The 23102-nt window shown below is 41.9% G+C and overlaps 1 pseudogene; it reads left to right on the top strand.

Annotated features, from left to right (window-relative positions):
• Positions 1 to 3997: 3997 nt before the first annotated feature.
• LOC149229027 (ABC transporter G family member 14-like) lies at positions 3998 to 22326 on the top strand (annotated as a pseudogene).
• Positions 22327 to 23102: the final 776 nt, after the last annotated feature.

The following is a 23102-nucleotide window of genomic DNA, read 5'->3' as shown; positions in this document are numbered from 1 at the left end:
GCAGTGGTGTGTAGAGTCCCATATTCTAACTGTGTCCTTTTGCCAACTGACACACTTTACACCTGGTTACAAATCATTGCACATCCCTTTGCATCCTTGGCCAATAATAAAAGTGATTGAGCTGATCTAAGGTCTTATCAATGCCGAAATTCCTAGCAAGACCTCCATTGTGTTTCTCCGAGATGATGTTCTCCCTCATCAAACAGTCAGGAATACACAACTATCCTCCCTTAAACAGCAGCTTCTCCTGTAGGTTATATTCCAACCATGGACTATTGTTCCTCATCAAAGAGTTTTGGCAGGCTTCATAAGCCTCCTTAAAATCTGCATCCATCTGATACAAGTCTTTCAGGTTTTCAAAACCCAACACTTGTATCGTGCTCTCCTACAAGAGCAAAACCCTCCTACTCAATGCATCTGCTACCTTGTTGGCCTGTCCACTAATATGTTTCAACACAAACGTGTAACTTTGCAAGTATTCAACCCACTTTGCATGCTTGTGGTTCAACTTGTGCTGCTGCATAACGTACTGCAATGCAGAATTATCAGAAAATAAAACAAACTCATTACCCAGCAAGTAGTGCCTCCAATGCTTCAATGCTTGGATGGAAGCATAGAACTCCTTGTCATAAGACGAGTACTTTTGCCTGCTTTCATTCAAATTTTCACTGAAATAAGCAATAGGTTTGTCTTCCTGGTTGAGTATGGACCCAATGGTCGTACTACTGGCATCACAACAAACTTGAAAAAGTTTGTTGAAGTCAGGTCGCCTCAAAATTGGCCTCTTAGTGATCTTCTTTTTCAATATCTGGAAGCTTTTTTCCACGGCTTGAGTCCACTGAAAAGGTTGACTTGCCTTCTTGATTGTATCCAACATAGGTGCACAGATTCCACTAAAATCCCTTATAAAATTATGATAAAAACTGGCCAACCCATGAAAAATTCGAACTTTGAATAGGCTCTTAGGGGATGGCCAGCTAAGTATAGTTGCAACTTTTTCTGGGTCCATTTTCAGCTCATTCTCTGCAATCACGAAACCCAAATAGACCAACTCCTTCTGAATGAAAGTGCATTTCTTCAGATTTATCAGCAACTTGTTTTACTGCAACTTTCCCAGAACATATCGAACATGTCGAAAATGCTTCTCCTTGGTTTTGTTGAAAATCAGTATATCGTCAAGATACACAATCACAAATTTCCCAATGAACTCCTTCAACATTTCATTCATCAGGCACATAAAAGTACTAGGTGCATTACTTAACCCAAATGGCATCACCAGCCATTCATACAACCCTTCATTAGTCTTGAAATTTGTTTTCCATTCATCCCCTTCCTGGATTCTAATATGGTGATATCCACTCTTCAGATCTATCTTCGAAAAATATGCTGCCCCGCTCAAACAGTCCATCATATTGTCCATTCGTGGCAATGGAAACCTGTACCTTATCATAATCTTGTTTATTGCACGTGAATCTGTGCACATCTGCCATTTGCCTCCTTTCTTGGGAGCAAGAACTGTCGGAACTGCACATGGGCTCAAGATCTCTCGAATCAGCCCCTTATCCAACAATTCTTGTACCTGCTTTCTAATCTCCTCATTTTCTTTGGGGCTCATCCGGTAAGCAGCTTTGTTCAGTAAACTAGCTCCAGGAATGAAATCTATGTGATGACTGATACTCCGCTTCGGTGGCAATTTATCTAGTAAATCGTCCACCACAATGTCGCTGAATTCCTGCAACATTTCCTGGATTTCTGCAGGTAAATCAGAAATTTCGGTGTGCAACAGCACTGTTCTTGGTCTCCTTACAATAGCATATTTCACTTCGTCATCTTCAATCTGTTTTAAAAATTGTTTTCCACCCACCAATAGTACTTTTGTTCCACTAGTCTCTGTTGTTTCCTCCTCCTTGATGGGCACTAGTGTATGCTTAATCCCATCTTTAACAAACTTGTAATAGTTTGTCTCCCAATCATGAAAAACTTTTTGGTCATATTGCCACGGTCTACCTAGTAGAATATGACACACATCCATGGGCATGATGTCACAAATAACTTTGTCCCTATACTTGCCAATATGGAATTCCATCTCACACTGCTCATCAACCAGCAGTTCATGACCCTTCTGTAACCACGACACCTTATAGGGATATGGATGCTTTAGTCGTTTTAAACCCAATTTCTCCACCATTTCTGTTGCAACCATATTATCAGTGCTTCCACTGTCTATAATCAGTTTGCAGCATTTGCCATGTGACTTGCACACAGTCTGGAATAATGCCTTTCTTTGGGTTTGTTCAGTTGTTTCTTTTGCTGGTTTCAGCAAGACCTTATTCAAGACTAAGGCCTCTCCTGTCTTTGGTGCATTTTCTACCTCCTGAGGCAGTGCCTCTGCTTCTTCTATCTGAGCAACATATGCTCCTCTTTGACCAACCTGTTCTCCTTCAGGACACTCAAAGGATCTGTGCCCCCACTTGCGGCACTTGTAGCATTGGTAGACAACTCCTCTACCTTTGCCATTTCCCCTTCCTCTCTGGTATGGCCTTCCTCCTTTAGTGCTGCCCTCCTTTTCCGTTGTCCCTGAGGTTTTTGAACTGCTACCCTCTTCACTGCTATTGGCAGTCCTTCCTCTGCCAAAGGATTGTCCTTTTCCTCTGCCTGCTCCTCATCCTCTCTTGGCATTCTACTTTCTTGTGATATTTTCTTCCACTTTTAAGGCACTCTGGTATGCTTCTTCTATGGTTTTCAGAGAAAGAATACTTATTTCGTCCAATATTTCCAGCCTTAGGCCATTCACAAATATTGTTGTTTTTTCTGGGGTGTCTTCAGTATAACTAGCTCTCAAGTTCACCTGATAAAATTCTTCGGTATATTCACCATCATTCGTCTCTGTTTCAAATTCTGTACGTGTCGATGTAGAGCAATCTAGTAATCTTTGGGCAGAAACCTGCCCTTCATCTTGGCGACCATTCTGGTCCACTTTTTAATTGGTAACTTATTCAATCTTCTCCTCTCTGCTTGGACATTGTCCCACCATAAGGTTGCGTGTCCTTTCAACTTAGTAGCAGCGAATTTAACTCTCATATCTTCGTTGACCTCCTCACATTCAAAATACTTGTCCAGCTCACTAATCTAGTCCAACAACACTTCTATGGACAAACTGCCATCATAATTTGGAATTTCTGGCTTTGGCTTACTACTAGCCAATAAGACTGACCTTAACAATTTGATCTCAGGTCCTTCTTCATCTGATCCATCTGTTGTAACTACAGCCTCCTCCTCACTATCATCTCCTACTTCCGGATCCCTTCTTCTTCCTGCTTCTACTGCCGCCAAACGGGCATTCAGGATCCTAATCTCTTCCCTCAACCCCTCATCTACTACTCTCTGAATAGCTCTGCCACGACCTCTTCTTCCAGCTTCCATTTTATCAGTTAACTGTTCCTGCTTTGATACCAAAATTGATGGGACCAGCCCCTACGACCTTCGGCTAAGTGTTAACTATGATGGTTAATGATATATGCGTTGATTGGTTTGTTTTATTATATGGTGGTTGGTTGACTTTAATGCGGTGTAATGTTGGCGTGTGGAGATAGGACATGTGTCCAGGTCTCAGGCTCTGCTCCTTCCCGCTCCTTCTATGCCTCGAAACATTAGTTGTTCATTTCATTTGGCGTTGTTTGCTTTTCCTATGCTGCTATGCTACTGGTGTGGTTCTGGGGTCTGCTGTGCAAGGGTCTACTCTGTCTTGTCTTCATTTTCGTTCTAGCTATGCCTAGTCTGCTGTATGATGTGGGTCTCCACTTGTGAGTGATTCCTTGCTCATTCTGTGCTCGTTCTATGCTGGTTACGGGGTGTGAAACCTTCGGTACCAGTTCCCTCTCTCGACTTCTACTCGGCTTTGCTTGTTTTCACAGTTTCAGTTTCAGGTCATTCGTTTCTTCTCCATGCACTGTCTTCACAGGTTAATGGTTGTGTGTTTTTGCTACAGGTTGCAACTATGGGGTCGCTCCGTTTCCAGTTCCCTTTCAACAATTTTCTGAAGGTATCTTCTCCTTCCTTGCTGTTTCTCTTTACTCCATTTCACTCAGGCGCTGACGGCCTCTACTCCTCTACGGCAGTGGGTGACTCTATGGCTGCGACCTCGGCTCCGTGGCTCCACTGGTGGCTTGCCAAAGTTAGACTCTGCCCTGGTAAGTTTCCACAGCTCTGCACTCTATTTTAGTTGTTTTTCGTTGTTATAGTTGTGGCTCCCTCTGTGTCAACTACTAATGGCCTAATGGGTGGCTTGTGCAGGTGGACGATGGCTTGCTCGTGGTTCTTGCGCCGGTCTCCTACACCTGAAACGAGTAGGGTCGTCCCTTGATATCTATTTGTTGTTTGTTCGAGGATTTACTATTCATAGGGTTTTATGAGTTGAGCGTGTAGTCAGGCTTGGTTTCTGCGGTTCTGGGCAATGCGCTTGTGGCTCCACCATATGCGTGCAACTTTGTTGTTTATAACTTATACATGTATTTAAATTGATGCAGGAGCATCTGGTCAATAGGGTGAAGACCGAGGGAGGGTGGACAAAGTTTCTGAAAAAGATTGGGGACGAGAAATAGTTCACTGAACGGACAGCAAGTCTGTCACGTTCTTATGTTTTTTTTTTTCTCTTTCTTTCTTTGTCAGCTACATTGTTAACCGTTGTTATTTTGGTTTCTGTTCATTATGTCTGAATTACTGTAATAGGTTCTAATTAGAAACGATAATAGTAGGTTAGGGTCATTAGACAGTTAACAATAAATTCCTATTGTAAAGAGCAGACTAAGTAAACTAGTTAATAGTCAAAGAGAGTCATGTCTGTAGTAACTGCTAAAACTGTAATTGAGCAACTACCAGCAGTTATCAAACTGCCTGGAAACATTGTATAAAAAGACAAGCAAGCAAACCCAGTGGGGTTCAGCAGCGGAGCACACACAAGAGAATAACAGAAAATCAATATACATTTCCTTCATTTTATTTCAGTGCACAAGCAAACAGATTATTCATATATGTGTCCTCAGTAACAAAAGCCTGTATGTACAGTGCTGTATAAATACTTCACTTTTATTTACATATATCAAAAATTCTTTACAGTATTCGAAGAGTTACGAACTGGCAGAGAAGAAAGCGAACAAGAGGCGGGAAGGACCAGCACCCACTACGGGTTCAAACCAAACAAACACAGTCACCAGGTAAGCGACCAGAACTGGCAGTGAATGAGTCTATCTTCTACTTAATTTTACAATGTATCTTCTCAGAATAAAAATTACATAGAACAGTTCATCATAGTGCAACCTAACAGCGTTGCAACCGACACCACAAACCCTTCTAAGTTACGGCCAAAGGTTTGACAAACCCAGAAATTCCAAACACGACAACTAAACAGGTATTCCACATAACAAGCGACCATAATCCGTGACCAGGACCAAGACTCATTATAGAAAAGCAAAATAAGAACAGGACTACCCGGAAGGAGTCGATGAGTGCCACTGCCACGACACAGAGGACGGCCACACCTGCAAAAGACACAAAAGGCGGAAGGTTAGGGTTTCTTTTAAATAAAACCCTTGCATAAGAAGTGAAGTCGTAAATTCTGGAAACGAAAACCCTGAGCATGGATATAAGAGAGTGACCATACCTTATAGTGAGCCGGAACCGTAGGCCAAAATAACCCGAACCAGAGACCCCTGCCCACAGAGGGGCCGAAGAACGTTAGTCTCTGTGCAAATAAAGGTAAAGAAACTCCAGCATAGAACTGTGACATACCTTGTCAAAATAGCCGAGCGCCGGAGAAGAAAGAATTCGGAATTCCATCGACCTGGGTAACTGTCGAGCTGAGTGGACCGAGCACCATTACGCCATAGCAGTTAACCAAAGAATTGTCAAGAAGACCAGACCAAACAGAACCCACGTAACCAAACAAAGGAGAGTGTTCACAGCCATGAAAAATGAAACGAGCATATGATGGCACCGTAATAACTTACCACAGAAACCAAGCGCCAGACAGACAAACCAACACAGGAACGACAGAGTATAGCTGAGCCCTCATCATATCACCACGGAACAGGCGGAAACCCAAAGGGTTTCATCACAGACAAATAACCAGAGGCGGAACCAAACAACACAGAGGCCACCGAGACCAAGCACCGAAGGTAGAAATGACCGCAAGGGCACGAACCGGGTAACAAAAACAAGGTAGGGTTTGCCAGGATCCCGAGGAGAACAGGTGTCCAACGGAGGAGTAATGAGAGTACATGCCAAGTTGATTGCAAATTAAACAATAATCAATTTCCAATTAACGCGCATCTAACCAGTTCAATAACGTAAGTCCACATCAGCTGAGGCAAGGCGGGACCACGTGGGTTGGCCCCATCAAGTGGTATCAGAGCAGTTTTTTTTAGAAATAGAAGAGGATGGAAGTACCAAGACGAGGACGTGGAAGAGGTGCACGTAGGGGAGCAGATGAAGGATTGAGGGAGCAGATTAGAGTTCTTACAGCTCGTTTGGAAGCAGTGGAGGCGGGTAGGCGAAGAGACCCGGAACTTGGAGATGACAGTGAGGAGGAAGCGGTAACTGCTACAGACGGGTCAGACGAAGAAGCTCCGGAATTGAGACTGCTGCGTTCAATTCTATTGGCCAGCAGCAAACCCAAAACAGAGATTTCTAATTACGATGGCAGTCTGTCCGCAGATGTCCTGTTGGACTGGATAAGCGAACTAGATAAATATTTCGAAAATGAGGAAGTCAGTGAGGATAGAAGAGTTAGGTTCGCTGCAACTAAGTTAAAGGGACACGCCCTCTTGTGGTGGGACAGTGTCCAAGCGGACAGAAAACGAATGAATAAGTTGCCGATACGAAAATGGTCAAGGATGGTGGCAAAATTGAAGGGCAGATTTCTGCCAAAAGACTACCAGGTGGAATTATATCGGCGAGTACAGAATTTAAGGCAGAAGGGTATGACTGTCAAGGAGTACACGGAAGAGTTTTACCGAGTGAATTTACGTGCTGGTTATACGGATGATACCCCAGAAAAAACAGCAAGGTACGTAAATGGCTTGAGGATGGAAATATTGGATGAAATCAGTATTCTTTCTCCCCGGAATATTGAAGAAGCCTTTCAGAGTGCTGTAAAGGCTGAGGAGAAAATCAACAGAAAACAGAACAACAGGAGAGGGAGAGGGAATGGCAGAGGACGGGGACAGTCCTACGGCAGAGGAAGGACTGCTGCGAACAGCGAAGAAGGCAGCAGTTCTAAAACTTCGGGGACAGCAGAGAAAGGAGAAAGCACCAGAGGAGGTCGGTCATATCAGCGAGGACGAGGGAATGGCCGCGGAAGAGGGACTAGTGTCCAGTGCTACAGGTGCCATAAATGGGGGCACAGATCCTTTGAATGTCCAGAAGTTGAACAGGCAGGTCAGAGGGGAACACTTATGGCATAGCCTGAAGAAGCTGAAGCACAACCCCGGGAGGTGGAAGACATGGCGGAAACGGGAGAAGCTTTGATTTTGAATAAAGTGCTGTTAAAACCAGCCAAGGAGGTGGCTGAACCAACACAGCGGAAAGCACTGTTCCGGACAGTCTGTAAATCGCATGGAAAATGCTGCAAATTGATAATAGACAGCGGAAGTACGGATAACTTGGTTGCCACTGAGATGGTGGAAAAGCTGGGGTTGAAGCGGCTGAAGCACCCCACACCTTACAAGGTGTCGTGGCTACAGAAAGGCCACCAGCTGTTAGTTGATGAACAATGCGAGGTAGAGTTTCACATTGGCAAGTACCACGACACAGTGGTCTGCGATATTATGCCAATGGACGTGTGCCATATACTGCTTGGAAGACCATGGCAGTATGATCGGAAGGTGACACACGATGGAAAGACCAATTGTTATAAATTTACAAAGGATGGGGTCAAACACACACTTGTACCCATCAAAGAGGAAGACACAGCAGAATCAAGCGAAACAAAGGCGCTGTTAATTGGAGGAAAACAGTTTGTAAAACAGGTTGAGGAAAATGAAGTTAATTTTGCAGTTGTGAGGAGGATGAAGCCATTATTGGTGAACTTGGAGAAATTAGAACTGCCCAAAGAAATACAGGAGCTGTTGGAAGAGTTCCAAGACATTGCGGCTGAAGAGTTACCTGATAAGTTGCCTCCCAAAAGGAGTATCAGCCATCACATTGATTTTATACCAGGGGCAAGCTTGCCGAACAAGGCAGCGTACAGGATGAGTCCAAAGGACAATGAAGAAGTACGCAAACAAGTGCAGGAGTTGTTGGATAAGGGACTGATCAGAGAAAGTCTGAGCCCCTGTGCAGTACCAACAGTACTTACACCCAAGAAAGGTGGCGAATTGCGAATGTGCACGGATTCGCGGGCTATAAACAAAATTACGATTCGATACAGGTTTCCCTTGCCTAGAATGGACGCCATGACAGACTGTCTTAGTGGGGCAGCTTACTTTACAAAAATAGATCTAAAGAGTGGGTACCATCAGATCAGAATTAGGGAGGGAGACGAATGGAAGACAGCTTTCAAGACCAACGAAGGACTGTACGAATGGCTGGTCATGCCATTTGGGTTGAGTAACGCTCCGAGTACTTTTATGAGATTGATGAATGAAATGTTAAAGGAATTTATTGGAAAATTCATGATAGTCTATCTGGACGATATTTTAATTTTCAGCAGGACGAAAAGAGAGCACCTTCAGCATATTCGAAGGGTATTCAAGAAGCTGCAGCAGAACAAACTGTTGATAAATTTGAAGAAATGCACTTTCTTGCAGAAGGAGTTGATCTATATGGGATTTGTAGTTGCAGAGAACGAGTTAAAGATGGACCCAGAAAAGATTGCGGCAATCATAAGTTGGCCGTCACCTAAGAATTTGTTTGAGGTACGTAGCTTTCACGGTTTAGCAAGTTTTTATCGAAAATTCATTAAGAATTTCAGTGAGATCTGCGCACCAATGCTAGAGACCATCAAAAAGGCCAGCCAACCTTTTTGTTGGACCAAGGCGGCAGAAAACAGTTTCCAACTTCTGAAGCGGAAAATAACGGAGAGGCCGATCTTGAGACTGCCCGATTTTAGTAAACCTTTTCAGGTTCGTTGTGATGCAAGCGGGACAGCTATTGGCGCTGTGCTCAGTCAAGAGGACAGACCAGTGGCGTTTTTTAGTGAAAAACTGAATGAGAGTCGGCAGAAGTATTCGTCATATGACAAAGAGTTCTATGCAGTGGTCCAAGCTTTGAAACATTGGAGGCACTACTTACTGGGCAATGAGTTCGTCTTGTTCTCTGATAATTCAGCATTACAATATGTAACGCAGTAGCACAAATTGAACCATAAGCATGCCAAGTGGGTAGAATACTTGCAGAGTTTTACTTTTGTGTTAAAACACATAAGTGGGCAAGCCAACAAAGTGGCGGATGCTTTAAGCAGAAGAGCCTTGCTCTTACAAGAAAGTGGCATACAGGTGATGGGATTTGAGTATCTGAAGGATTTGTACCAGATGGACGCGGACTTCAAGGAAGCTTTTGAAGCATGCCAAAATCCCGTATTAAGGAATACAAGCCCATGGCTAGATTTCAATTTACAGGAAGGATTATTGTTTCGAGGTGGACAGCTATGTATTCCGGATTGTTCGATGAGGGAAAATTTAGTAAGAGAGAAACACAGTGGCAGACTAGCGGGACATTTTGGCATCGATAAAATGTTGGAGTAGCTCGGGCATTTTTATTATTGGCCAAAAATGAGCCGGGACGTGCAGAGGTATGTAACCAGGTGTAAAATCTGCCAACTGGCGAAAGGACACAGCCAGAACACTGGACTGTACACACCCCTACCTGTTCCAAGTAGGTCGTGGGATTCAGTTAGTATTGATTTTGTCCTAGGATTGCCCAGAACGCAGCGGGGATATGATTCAGTGATGGTGGTGGTAGATAGGTTCTCAAAGATGGTTCATTTCATTCCTTGCCGAAAAACTAGTGACGCCACAAATGTGGCACACCTGTTTTTTACAGAAGTAGTTCGATTACATGGCTTACCTAGAACTATTGTTTCAGACAGGGATGTGAAGTTCACGGGACATTTTTGGCGCACCCTGTGGAAAAAGTTGGGCACGCAGTTAAATTTCAGCTCTGCGTATCACCCGCAGACTGATGGACAGACAGAGGTGGTGAACAGGAGCTTAGGAAACTTATTACGAAGTTTGACAGGAGAAAATTCACGATTATGGGATCGAGCTCTTGCCCAGGCAGAATTCGCTTATAACGATTCGCCCAATCGGAGCACCGGATTTAGCCCATTTCAGATTTTGTATGGTATGCATCCTCGAGGGGTACATGAACTACGAGATTTGGGACAGCTAGAACGGAGAAGTGCAGATGGAGAAGATTTTGCTGAAGCAATGAGTGAACTTCATGAAAAGGTCAAATTAAGATTGCAGGACAGCACGCAGAAATACAAACAGCACGCAGACACAAAGCGACGAGAGGTACATTTTGATGTTGGAGACGAAGTCCTTGCGCATCTGCGCCGGGAACGGTTTCCTAAGGGCACATATAACAAGTTGAAATACAAGAAAATCGGTCCATGCAAAATTCTGCGGAAGTTTTCGGCTAATGCGTATGAAATTCAGCTGCCACCTGATATAGGCATATCACCTATATTCAACGTGGCAGACCTGTTCCCATATCATGCCCAGGCGGAAGATGATAGGATGGTACAGCCACAACGGGACACCCAGTTAGAGAGCAGTCTTTGGAAGAAGCAGATGCCTTCGGTCCGGACCCATGAAATTGAAGGAATCCTCAGCACCCAGGTAGCCAAGAAGACGCGCAGGAAGGAGTATCTGCGTTACCTCGTCAAGTGGAGAGACCGTCCAATGGAGGACAGCTCATGGCTCGACGCGGCGCAGATTCAGAAGGCTGGTTACTCGGTGGAGGAGCTCATGGGACGGAGCCATGAGTTCTCTTTTACCCCGGAAGCCTGATGCAGGAGCATCTGGTCAACAGGGTGAAGACCGAGGGAGGGCGGACAAAGTTTCTGAAAAAGATTGGGGACGAGAAATAGTTCACTGAACGGACAGCAAGTCTGTCACGTTCTTATGTTTTTTTTTTCTCTTTCTTTCTTTGTCAGCTACATTGTTAACCGTTGTTATTTTGGTTTCTGTTCATTATGTCTGAATTACTGTAATAGGTTCTAATTAGAAACGATAATAGTAGGTTAGGGTCATTAGACAGTTAACAATAAATTCCTATTGTAAAGAGCAGACTAAGTAAACTAGTTAATAGTCAAAGAGAGTCATGTCTGTAGTAACTGCTAAAACTCTAATTGAGCAACTACCAGCAGTTATCAAATTGCCTGGAAACATTGTATAAAAAGACAAGCAAGCAAACCCAATGGGGTTCAGCAGCGGAGCACACACAAGAGAATAACAGAAAATCAATATACATTTCCTTCATTTTATTTCAGTGCACAAGCAAACAGATTATTCATATATGTGTCCTCAGTAACAAAAGCCTGTATGTACAGTGCTGTATAAATACTTCACTTTTATTTACATATATCAAAAATTCTTTACAGTATTCGAAGAGTTACGAACTGGCAGAGAAGAAAGCGAACAAGAGGCGGGAAGGACCAGCACCCACTACGGGTTCAAACCAAACAAACACAGTCACCAGGTAAGCGACCAGAACTGGCAGTGAATGAGTCTATCTTCTACTTAATTTTACAATGTATCTTCTCAGCATAAAAATTACATAGAACAGTTCATCATAGTGCAACCTAACAGCGTTGCAACCGACACCACAAACCCTTCTAAGTTACGGCCAAGGGTTTGACAAACCCAGAAATTCCAAACACGACAACTAAACAGGTATTCCACATAACAAGCGACCATAATCCGTGACCAGGACCAAGACTCATTACAGAAAAGCAAAACAAGAACAGGACTACCCGGAAGGAGTCGACGAGTGCCACTGCCACGACACAGAGGACGGCCACACCTGCAAAAGACACAAAAGGCGGAAGGTCAGGGTTTCTTTTAAATAAAACCCTTGCATAAGAAGTGAAGCCGTAAAGCCTGGAAACGAAAACCCTGAGCATGGATATAAGAGAGTGACCATACCTTATAGTGAGCCGGAACCGTAGGCCAAAAGAACCCGAACCAGAGACCCCTGCCCACAGAGGGGCCGAAGAACGTTAGTCTCTGTGCAAATAAAGGTAAAGAAACTCCAGCATAGAACTGTGACATACCTTGTCAAAATAGCCGAGCGCCGGAGAAGAAAGAACCCGGAATTCCATCGACCTGGGTAACTGTCGAGCTGAGCGGACCGAGCACCATTACGCCATAGCAGTTAACCAAAGAATTGTCAAGAAGACCAGACCAGACAGAACCCACGTAACCAAACAAAGGAGAGTGTTCACAGCCATGAAAAATGAAACGAGCATATGATGGAACCGTAATAACTTACCACAGAAACCAAGCGCCGGACAGACAAACCAACACAGGAACGACAGAGTATAGCTGGGCCCTCATCATATCACCACAGAACAGGCGGAAACCCAAAGGGTTTCATCACAGACAAATAACCAGAGGCGGAACCAAACAACACAGAGGCCACCGAGACCAAGCACCGAAGGTAGAAATGACCGTAAGGGCGCGAACCGGGTAACAGAAACAAGGTAGGGTTTGCCAGGATCCCAAGGAGAACAGGTGTCCAACGGAGGAGTAATGAGAGTACATGCCAAGTTGACTGCAAATTAAACAATAATCAATTTCCAATTAACGCGCATCTAACCAGTTCAATAACGTAAGTCCACATCAGCTGAGGCAAGGCGGGACCACGTGGGTTGGCCCCATCATAAATGGCCCTGTAATGGACTTGCGAGGGTTTTGTAATCTGGTTATTTTGACACTATTTGTTGGTCCTTGACCAATGCACTGTAATGTTTCGAATTCTTGACAAATATATATATATATGATTGTATTTTTACTAGAAATTCATTTGCTTACATTCTGCAATGGAAATTTGGAATGTGTTTGGTTTCTGTAGCTGAAGCTTGTCTCTGTAACAATAGCTTGCTCGACCCCTTCGTATTTTCACTCTGTTGGCACTGTGGTTTGTCCGATAGCTCTCTTTTCCTTTATGCTTGTTGTTCACCTGTGTATTTTTAGCTTTGTTGATGGGAAAAAAGAAATAATTTCAAAAGTATAAAATAGGAATGAATTTAGGACTGTAGCATGCATGGTTTCAGACATTCTTGTATTCAGAAAATATTTCTGTGTTTTCTCTGTATGTCTTCTATGATGGCAAAAAAAAAAATTACATCTGTTGCTTTTTCATTTTGTTTTGTAGAGAAGCAATTAGAAGAACTGCCAGTCCTTACATTAAAACGGTTCTTGAATAACTATGTTTTCTTGCTTTGTAAATTAAAACAAATTCTAAATAAAACTAAGAGAAAAAAAACAATTACCTAAGCAACCATTGTCATTGGCTAAGATAGCCATTCCTAGAAAATAAAAAAAACTAATGAAAATCAAACTATTTTGAACAAGACAAACTCCCGCCATGTCCTTCCCTGAGCTGGATGCTCCTGCATCAGAGCTCCCTATATAGAATTATCATCTGCAAAATCTATGTTTGCATATTTGCTTCTATCTGGGTTTTGTAGAAACTTGTCTAGCAATAAATAATTTTTATTTATTTTCCATTATCATTGTGGGTTAATTTTGGAAAGCTTTCTTTGTTATTTTACATGGTGGCTAGCAATGATTGTTACAATTTATGATCCTATAAATTTTGATGTTTACAATTGGTATAAATTCTGATGTTTTCAGTTGGATTTTTGTTTTGTAGTTTCAAGATTATATTACAGGCTAAAATTACAGCCCAAAGCAGAATGATATGAAATGTTCTTCTATTCAAAAATAAAAACAAAAATTGTAGGTTATAAAGTGATGAAAAATGTAAAACAGAGTTTGGATATAGATGTGATATGTGGGACTAATAATTCAAAGGAAAACTTCTACATGTAAATTTCCATTTCACTTCTCTATTGCTTTTGCATTCAAGCGATTTTATAAAGAGATTGAAAGAGATACAGGTAATGCATTTACAAGTTAGGATGTAAATCAAGTATTCTCCTTTTTGTTTGAGATATCGTTGTTCCATTGGAAAAATAAATAGTGATGTTGTTTAAAATTAAACTTGCAGGTTGACATTTCTAGTTGCATGGGAGATTAATATTGCATCAATGTTGTTTTATGTTGCACATAATTAAAAGCATAAATAATTTTAAAATATCATATTGAATGGCATTGTTATCACCCCAAGAAACTCTCCTAGGTTGTATCTCGGAGATGCTGGGGAACATTACAAAAACTCAACAAAATGTTGGGGAATGGATGAATGGAAGGAATAATGCTTGTCCAAGCCAGATAACCACTTCTACTATGCTTAACTCCAGACATGGGTGAACACCCCCAGACTACAAGGCTTTAGACCACCAATTACTCACAGTTTGAGGATTGGGTGAATACGGAGAATACTGACCACCCCAGCAAATGCACAGGGCCCTGTGATGGCCGGCGACAACTAGTAAAAAGGTCTGCGAATCTATTTCCTAATGCACAGACAGGATGACAACTCTCTGGCACTAAGTAAAAAAAACCTGAATAACACCTTCAATGATACATACAAGATTTTAACACAGAGGTGGGATGACAACCCCTCTAATGCTAAACATCAAGAGCACATGAACAAATGCATAACAGGCATAGCCTAGAACAGAGTAGAAATGGAAAGTGAGCAATTAACAACAAAAGAAACTTGTATTAGCTGAAAATGAAGACCAGGCGCTGCAAGTATAAAGGTAGTTACAGTCTCTAGAAGTTGAACCTTACATCAATACACAACTATCAACCCATCCCCCAGATTACATCTATTTTCTGGGTATATATAGAGTTTGGTTACAAAGATATTCTGTTGGTCTATGCATGGAGGGGTCATAATGGACCACCAACCGCTTTAACTCTCTAATGGAGTCTCTGCTACAATCTGCTTGCTTTAATGAATGAATTTGACGTTCTCTGGTGCTCTGTTGTCCTTCCTGAACAGGTGGAATGTAATATGGATGAAGCTCCATAACTGATAAATGCTCTGATCTGCTCGAGGCTGGTCCTTCTCGTTCTCGGCCATTCTATTTTTTTAATGCAGTGGTTGGAGATGAAATGCGTTGAGTATTGGCAGATGACCACTTTGTCCTTCGGGAGCACAGAATAATCAAAAGTGGTGTACTACATGGCGGGTGGAAGATCTGGTCAGCGGAAGTATCGGGAAATATAGCAGTGGAGTGGAAAATAGTTATTGGATCGCAGGCAAGTAGATCCAACGGTCATAGGGCGGAAGAGATGTGGGGAGTTTGAAGGGTGGGGACGGAGGACGAGCGGTAAGCAGTATTGCTCGCACCGCTTTTCGGAAATGGGTGGTAAACGTATAAAGGCTAGTGATCACAATCATCGTGCGACGTGTGGCGGAATGAAACCACTTTGAACGCGAGTTAATGTGTGGTTGGTTTGCAAGAATGGGGGAAGTGAATGCCATTGGATTTTGTCGGGACTGATTGGATGGCAGAGGAGTGATCGCAATATCGCATCGGTTGGAAGACAAGGGGAAAGACAAAGGCAGCGGGCGCTGTGCGATTGCGATCAGATCACATCGCAATATCACATCGGAGGACATTAAGGGGGAAAATGGAGCCAGCAGGCGATGTGCGAATGCGATCAGATCGCATCACAATATCGCATTGGAGGACGTCAAGGGGAAAAATGGAGGCAGCGAGCGATGTGGGATTGCGATTAGATCACATCGCAATATCGCATCAGAGGACGTCAAGGGAAAAGACGAAGGTAGCGGGGTGAAAGGTGTTGGCATTATGATTCAAGTGTTGTCCTTGATGGCAACTCACTCAGAGGTTGGTACAGATGCTCAGAAGTTGGTACAGGTAATGGCAACTTAATCAGAAGACAGATTCTAGTACAGCTTACCAAGGAAGTTCATACACGCAGGTTTGTTAAGCCCAAGTCGCGTGTACACGCAGGTTGACTTCAGAAAAAGCGCGTGTATGTGGAAAAGTACCTTTGGTCCATGGCGGTTAGTCCTTGGAAGTTGTGCCTATGGTTTCGGACCATTGTGTCTCGACGGGCGTGTCGATCCCTAGTTTTGAAGTTGATGGTATTGTGTTTCTATGGTTTTGGCTCTTGGTATTGAACAAGGCCTAAGGCTATATAAGGAGAAGATCACTAGGCAAAGATAAGTGTGTGTGGGTGTCTGACGCAGTGAGAGGATCTGGTATTGTTGGTTATCTGTTCGGGACGCTTGGCAAGGGTCGGATCTGACAGCAAAGGCAGAAGTAATCATTTCTAGATCTGCACGCGGGTTGCCTTTGGAGAAAGCGCGTATACACGCGGTTTTGGTACAATGAAGTAGCGTATGCATGATAAGGGTTGATATTTCAGGTTGTTGCTGATTCTGGTGGTTGTTTCAGAGTTCTAGATTCTGGTTTGGGTTCTGTGTTCTTGATGACAGGGTTTCAGTGATTCGGTATTGGGTTGTTTAATGAATTTTGATGCAAGTATAAGTTGATGACTGTATTGCGGTAATGTTTGCTTTGTACTCTTGGATCCAGTCTGAAAATTGATGAAACGTGGTCCCTGAAGGTTGTAGGGTCAGCACCTACGTACTAGTAAATGGATCAGCTAGTACAAGAGCTGAGGGGGTTGTAGCTCCCTTCCAAAAGTAGTTGGAAAACGAGAGAGAGGGTTGTAGCCCTCTGCAGGTTGTAGCCTGCATACTGGTAAAGGACTGCACCAGTATAATGTAAAAGAAGTTTCTCATTAAAGAAGAAAGAGACGAATTGCAGCAGGTGGTTTTCACCCACATTGGGTTTCCACCTTATATCATGGTGTTCATGTGTGTGGCTCTTGTGTGATGTTCTGTTCTGTTATACTGCACCTGTTTACTGCTAAATTGCTTAATAATGTTCTGATGCATTTACTGAAGATAAGATTAACTGAATCATAAGATATCTGCATATACGCTAGTTGCTTTAGACACAGTCGCGTGTACACGCGGGTTCACTTAACTGAAGTCGCGTATATGTTTCTGAGTGTGAAATTGAAAAGGTTTTATTGATCTGATAATACTGATTCACCCCCCCCCTCTCAGTATTATTTCCAACAATTGGTATCGGAGCCGGTCCTTCAGAGGAAGCTTGATCGCTTGAAGGAAAAGATCCATCAAAATGGCTAATCCAGAAAGAAAGGCACACATCAGGCCACCAGTCTTTGACGGGAACAATTTTACTCACTGGAAGATAAGAACCACTGCATATTTACAGTCTCTTGGAGCAGAAGTTTGGGGACTCATAGAAGGAGGATACAAATTCCCATCAGCAACTCCTACAGATCCAGCAGAGAAAAAGCAATATGAGCTCAATGCCAAAGTAGTTAATGTCCTATTGGGTACTTTGACTCAATCAGAATTTATGAAGATCATGCATCTCAAATCAGCTAAGGAAATATGGGACAAAATCGTTACAAGCTACGAAGGAGATGATCTGGTAAAAATAGCAAAGCTTCAAACTCTCAGAATCCGGTATGAAACTCTTAAGATGCGAAGTAATGAAAGCGTAGCTAATTATTTCCTGCGTATGGATGAGATTGTGAATTGTATGAGGGATCTGGGTGAAGAATTTGAGGAAGTTGTCTTAGTTCAAAAGGTTTTGAGATCTCTGTCTACTAAATTTGATTCTAAAGTATCTGCCATAGAAGAAAAGGAGAATGTGCGAAAAATTACCATGTCACAGCTTCACGGGATCTTAACTGCTTTTGAAATGCGACTAGAGGTACCACCAGAGGCCGCATTCGAAGTGTCAGAGGAAGAAGATGAGGTAAATTTTGTCAAGAATCTTGAACGGGGAACTGGACGATTCAAAGATAAGCTGCCTTTCAAATGTTTTCTATGTGGTAGAGTTGGTCACTATGCTGCTAGATGTCCTCATAACAAAGAAGGGATATATGAAGAAGATGGTAGAAGCTATTATTCCCATATTAAAAGTTCATTTAATGATAGTAAAGATATTAGAAGTCTCATGGCGCACAAGAAGAAGAATGCTTCATCCAATGATAGCGAGGATATTAAAAGTCTCATGGCACATGAAGAGAAGAATGCAGAAACTGAAGAAGCTGCCAAATTAAAAGAACTATTGGAAACAGAAACCAGGGTAAGGGAGAAATTGCAGGATATAGCAAAAGATCAGAGCACAACTATTCAGAGACTTGAATCAAAGATCCTCTCTCTAAAAGAAGATCTTGAAGATCAAGAACATGAAGTGATCAAACTAAAGCGACAAGTAGAAGAAGGGAGAAAAGTTGAAGAAGACCTAAGGAAGCAGTATCTGAAAAAGGAAGAACAACATCAAGTTGAGGTAAATATCTTGAAAGGTAAACTAGAAGAAAAGGATAAGCTTTTACGATTTCAAGATAGTTCTAAAGTCTTGGATGATATTCTTAATAGTCAAAGATCTCCTGCTATCAAGACTGGTCTTGGTTTTCATGAATATGTTGAAGGTGAATCTAGTTCACAAGGTGAGACAAGAAACTCTAATGAGAAATCTGAAATGCTCAAGGAACAACCAAGAAAAGAAATTCCTCAAGGAAGATCCTTTACTCCTAACTATGGACGTGATAGACGATTATTTCCTCCGCTGAATAAAGTTGAATGTTATGTATGTCATAATCTTGGACATGTTGCAGCCAGATGCAGAAGTAGAATGGTTCAAGAAAGATCATCTCATCCCAGGTATTTCAGAGGGTATTGCTTTGCCTGTAATGCATATGGACACAAAGCAATTGATTGTGATAGAAGGAACATGAAAAATATAAGGTGTTATACATGCAACAACTATGGGCATAAAGCAAGGGAATGCAGAAGCAGATTTCAAAATTCAAGACAAGGGGACCATACATCATCACAGTTGCAGGAATTGAAGAAGACAGAGACAGAAAGGTGTGGGACAACTCAGTCAGCTGACATAACAGACACAGGGGAATCTGAAAGTGATGAGATTCAGTATTCCATCCTGCATACGCTGAGATAATGAAGACAAGTCGCGTATATACGCGAGTTACATGCTGCAAAGTCGCGTATATGGAGAAAGGGCAGCAGAACAGATGGTTATATGGAGAAAGGGCAGCAGAACAGACCCAGGTTCAGTCATGGTTGGCTCAGGCTCAGGGGGAGCAGAACAGACTCAGGAAATGGTTCAGACATGGTTGGCTCACACTCAGGGGGAGAATATTCTTCAAATAATGCATTGTTGGCATTATGGTTAGAAGTTGTTGATAAAGTCTATGAAGATAAGTGATACATCTTACTGTTTAGGAATGGTATTGCAGGCTGATGCTTATATCATGATGCTGTTGGTGGCTTTCATAAGTCTTGGTCTAGATATTTCGTCTCTATGTCATGTATCTCTTGTGATATCTCTTTTATGGTGTCAAGGTCATGTAACGGCCTATGTTGGTTTCCCCACTATGCCTGGGATGAATAATGAATGTATGTTGAGTCTTTTGGTGATAGGAAGGTCTTCTATAATGTATAAGTCCTTGTTCTTCTTGAAGAACATCTTTTGCAGATCTTGCCTACAGTCAAGGGGAGCATGAACAGCACAATTCAGCAAGAGCAGGATGGATAGATTGGTACACTTTGGCATACACAAAGGGGGAGCATAGTTGGAGATTTCAGCAAGTACTCAGGGGGAGTATGGACAGCAGAAGGTATACCAAAGAAGAGAATATCTTGGTCCGCCCTTTGCCCTTGATGTCAAAGGGGGAGAGTGACTTGGTGTAGTGGTTGCCATCAAGTCCAAAGGGGGAGATTGTTGGCATTATGATTCAAGTGTTGTCCTTGATGGCAACTCACTCAGAGGTTGGTACAGATGCTCAGAAGTTGGTACAGGTAATGGCAACTTAATCAGAAGACAGATTCTAGTACAGCTTACCAAGGAAGTTCATACACGCAGGTTTGTTAAGCCCAAGTCGCGTGTACACGCAGGTTGACTTCAGAAAAAGCGCGTGTATGTGGAAAAGTACCTTTGGTCCATGGCGGTTAGTCCTTGGAAGTTGTGCCTATGGTTTTGGACCATTGTGTCTCGACGGGCGTGTCGATCCCTAGTTTTGAAGTTGATGGTATTGTGTTTCTATGGTTTTGGCTCTTGGTATTGAACAAGGCCTAAGGCTATATAAGGAGAAGATCACTAGGCAAAGATAAGTGTGTGTGGGTGTCTGACGCAGTGAGAGGATCTGGTATTGCTGGTTATCTGTTCGGGACGCTTGGCAAGGGTCGGATCTGACAGCAAAGGCAGAAGTAATCATTTCTAGATCTGCACGCGGGTTGCCTTTGGAGAAAGCGCGTATACACGCGGTTTTGGTACAGTGAAGTAGCGTATGCATGATAAGGGTTGATATTTCAGGTTGTTGCTGATTCTGGTGGTTGTTTCAGAGTTCTAGATTCTGGTTTGGGTTCTGTGTTCTTGATGACAGGGTTTCAGTGATTCGGTATTGGGTTGTTTAATGAATTTTGATGCAAGTATAAGTTGATGACTGTATTGCGGTAATGTTTGCTTTGTACTCTTGGATCCAGTCTGAAAATTGATGAAACGTGGTCCCTGAAGGTTGTAGGGTCAGCACCTACGTACTAGTAAATGGATCAGCTAGTACAAGAGCTGAGGGGGTTGTAGCTCCCTTCCAAAAGTAGTTGGAAAACGAGAGAGAGGGTTGTAGCCCTCTGCAGGTTGTAGCCTGCATACTGGTAAAGGACTGCACCAGTATAATGTAAAAGAAGTTTCTCATTAAAGAAGAAAGAGACGAATTGCAGCAGGTGGTTTTCACCCACATTGGGTTTCCACCTTATATCATGGTGTTCATGTGTGTGGCTCTTGTGTGATGTTCTGTTCTGTTATACTGCACCTGTTTACTGCTAAATTGCTTAATAATGTTCTGATGCATTTACTGAAGATAAGATTAACTGAATCATAAGATATCTGCATATACGCTAGTTGCTTTAGACACAGTCGCGTGTACACGCGGGTTCACTTAACTGAAGTCGCGTATATGTTTCTGAGTGTGAAATTGAAAAGGTTTTATTGATCTGATAATACTGATTCACCCCCCCCCTCTCAGTATTATTTCCAACAAAAGGGAGTAAGCGAGGTGAAGGAGGAGGACAAAAACCAGTGCAGACCTCTTCTGAGCAAGAAACCTGGGACCAAGCTTACTTCCACTCTCTGAAAATCAGCAACATGTAGCAGAGCTAACATGCATAACAGGAATTATGTGTCTTGGAGAAATCTTACCCATATTAGGACCCTTTGGGAATGGAAAATTCACTCTTCTCAGTGAATTGGGTGGAAGGCTTCAAGCCAAAATCTCCGAAAAATTCCTTTTCAACGGACAAAATTTCAAAAATTCCATAAAAGGAGAATCATCTAACTATCATAGAAGCAATGACATGTGATGCTCTTCTCAAGTTTCCTAAAACCTTATCCAAATCATAGAAGGTAGAGCAGGTAGATTCTGTCATAGTAGAACTAGGGTTAACTAGATGCAGAAACACTATAATTGGAGGACCTCTGCTTAGAGGAGTTTCTGGAGTAAAAAGAAAAATAGTTAGCATTGGTCAAGAGATGTTAATAAATCCCAACCGCCTTCTGCTAAATGATCCAACTTCTCGTTTGTATTCAACTAATACACATAATTATATCAATGTTGCAAAATCTTGTTAGAGGGAGGATTGTTATTACCACAATACACCAAACCTCTAGGACTTTGATTACCACAATACACCAACCCTCTAGGACTGTGATTACTATAATACACCAACCCTCTGGTATATTATATCACATGTTCAACAAAGTCATTTTTCTTTCAGAGGGGAGCCCTATATATTATGGGCAAGTTTTTGAAGCTATTAATTATTTTTTTTCCATTGGGTACCCACCTTCTTTAGCTATGAATCCTGTTGATTTTATGCTTGGTCTTGCCAATGGTGAGTTCTAGAGACTTGTAAATAGAGGAAGTATAATTGCAATAATATAATTATTTAAGTAGAAATTGAGTCTAGTTCTTTTGTTTCTAACAATATCCAATCATTTACTGTAACTTATATAATCTTACTTCTACAGGGGTTACATCTGATATCAGGCTTGTGTACTCATCCTCAAAGCAGGCAGAATTAGAGTCTTGAATAGAACATGAGCAATTTGGTAAACAAACTCTGATCACATCATACCAGAAGAACCTAGCTACAAATCTAAAAGTTGAGGTCAATATTGAGTAGAATACTATAGACACAAAATGTAAAGTAAGATTCTCATGGATGATTTCCTGGTTTAAACTTCAGTTTTCATTTCTGTGCTTATCCATAATTTCACTTGTTTGGAAACTTGAATTAATTTGTTGGTGCTTTTTTAATTTTTCTTTCTAATCGGATCTAAGGATAAGATTGAATGGACAATGGGTTGGTGTTGAGGTTTGAAGGAGAGAATATATGAGTCCTTTGCGGGGTTAAGAATTTTCCAAGTGGTATCAGTATCCATTTTGTCAGGCCTCCTCTGGTGGCATTCTGAAACCACTCATCTACAAGATTCGAGTACAATTAGTTATTTTATGTTTAATGTGGACGAATCCATTTTTTTTTCTCATGTTTAATGTGAGTATGGGTTCATTTTATTAAATATTACATTTTCTTTTAGAGAGTTCACAATTTAAAACATTTGAAGCCTAAGGATTGCTCATGAGTGAGTGTTCTATAAACAACAAGGCAAATGTAAATATTTTGTTTCCAAGCTTTATTACTTTTTGGTTAGATCATGCTTCCCTAGTTGTATTTAAAGAATATATATATATATATATATATAATTAATTTATTTTATAATTAATAAGTTTATTTTCTGTCCCTTTTAAATTAAAATATAGAATAAAAAGTATTTCAGGTGATATTGGTTTCCTTGTTAAAAATAT

The sequence above is a fragment of the Pinus tabuliformis genome, chromosome J (genome assembly GCF_031772625.1).
Source record: "Pinus tabuliformis cultivar Carrire ecotype Pingquan chromosome J, CPIR1, whole genome shotgun sequence".
Taxonomy (NCBI): Eukaryota; Viridiplantae; Streptophyta; class Pinopsida; order Pinales; family Pinaceae; genus Pinus; species Pinus tabuliformis.
The sequence above is the reverse complement of the archived record's forward strand: the minus strand, read 5'-3'. Positions and strand labels throughout refer to the sequence as shown.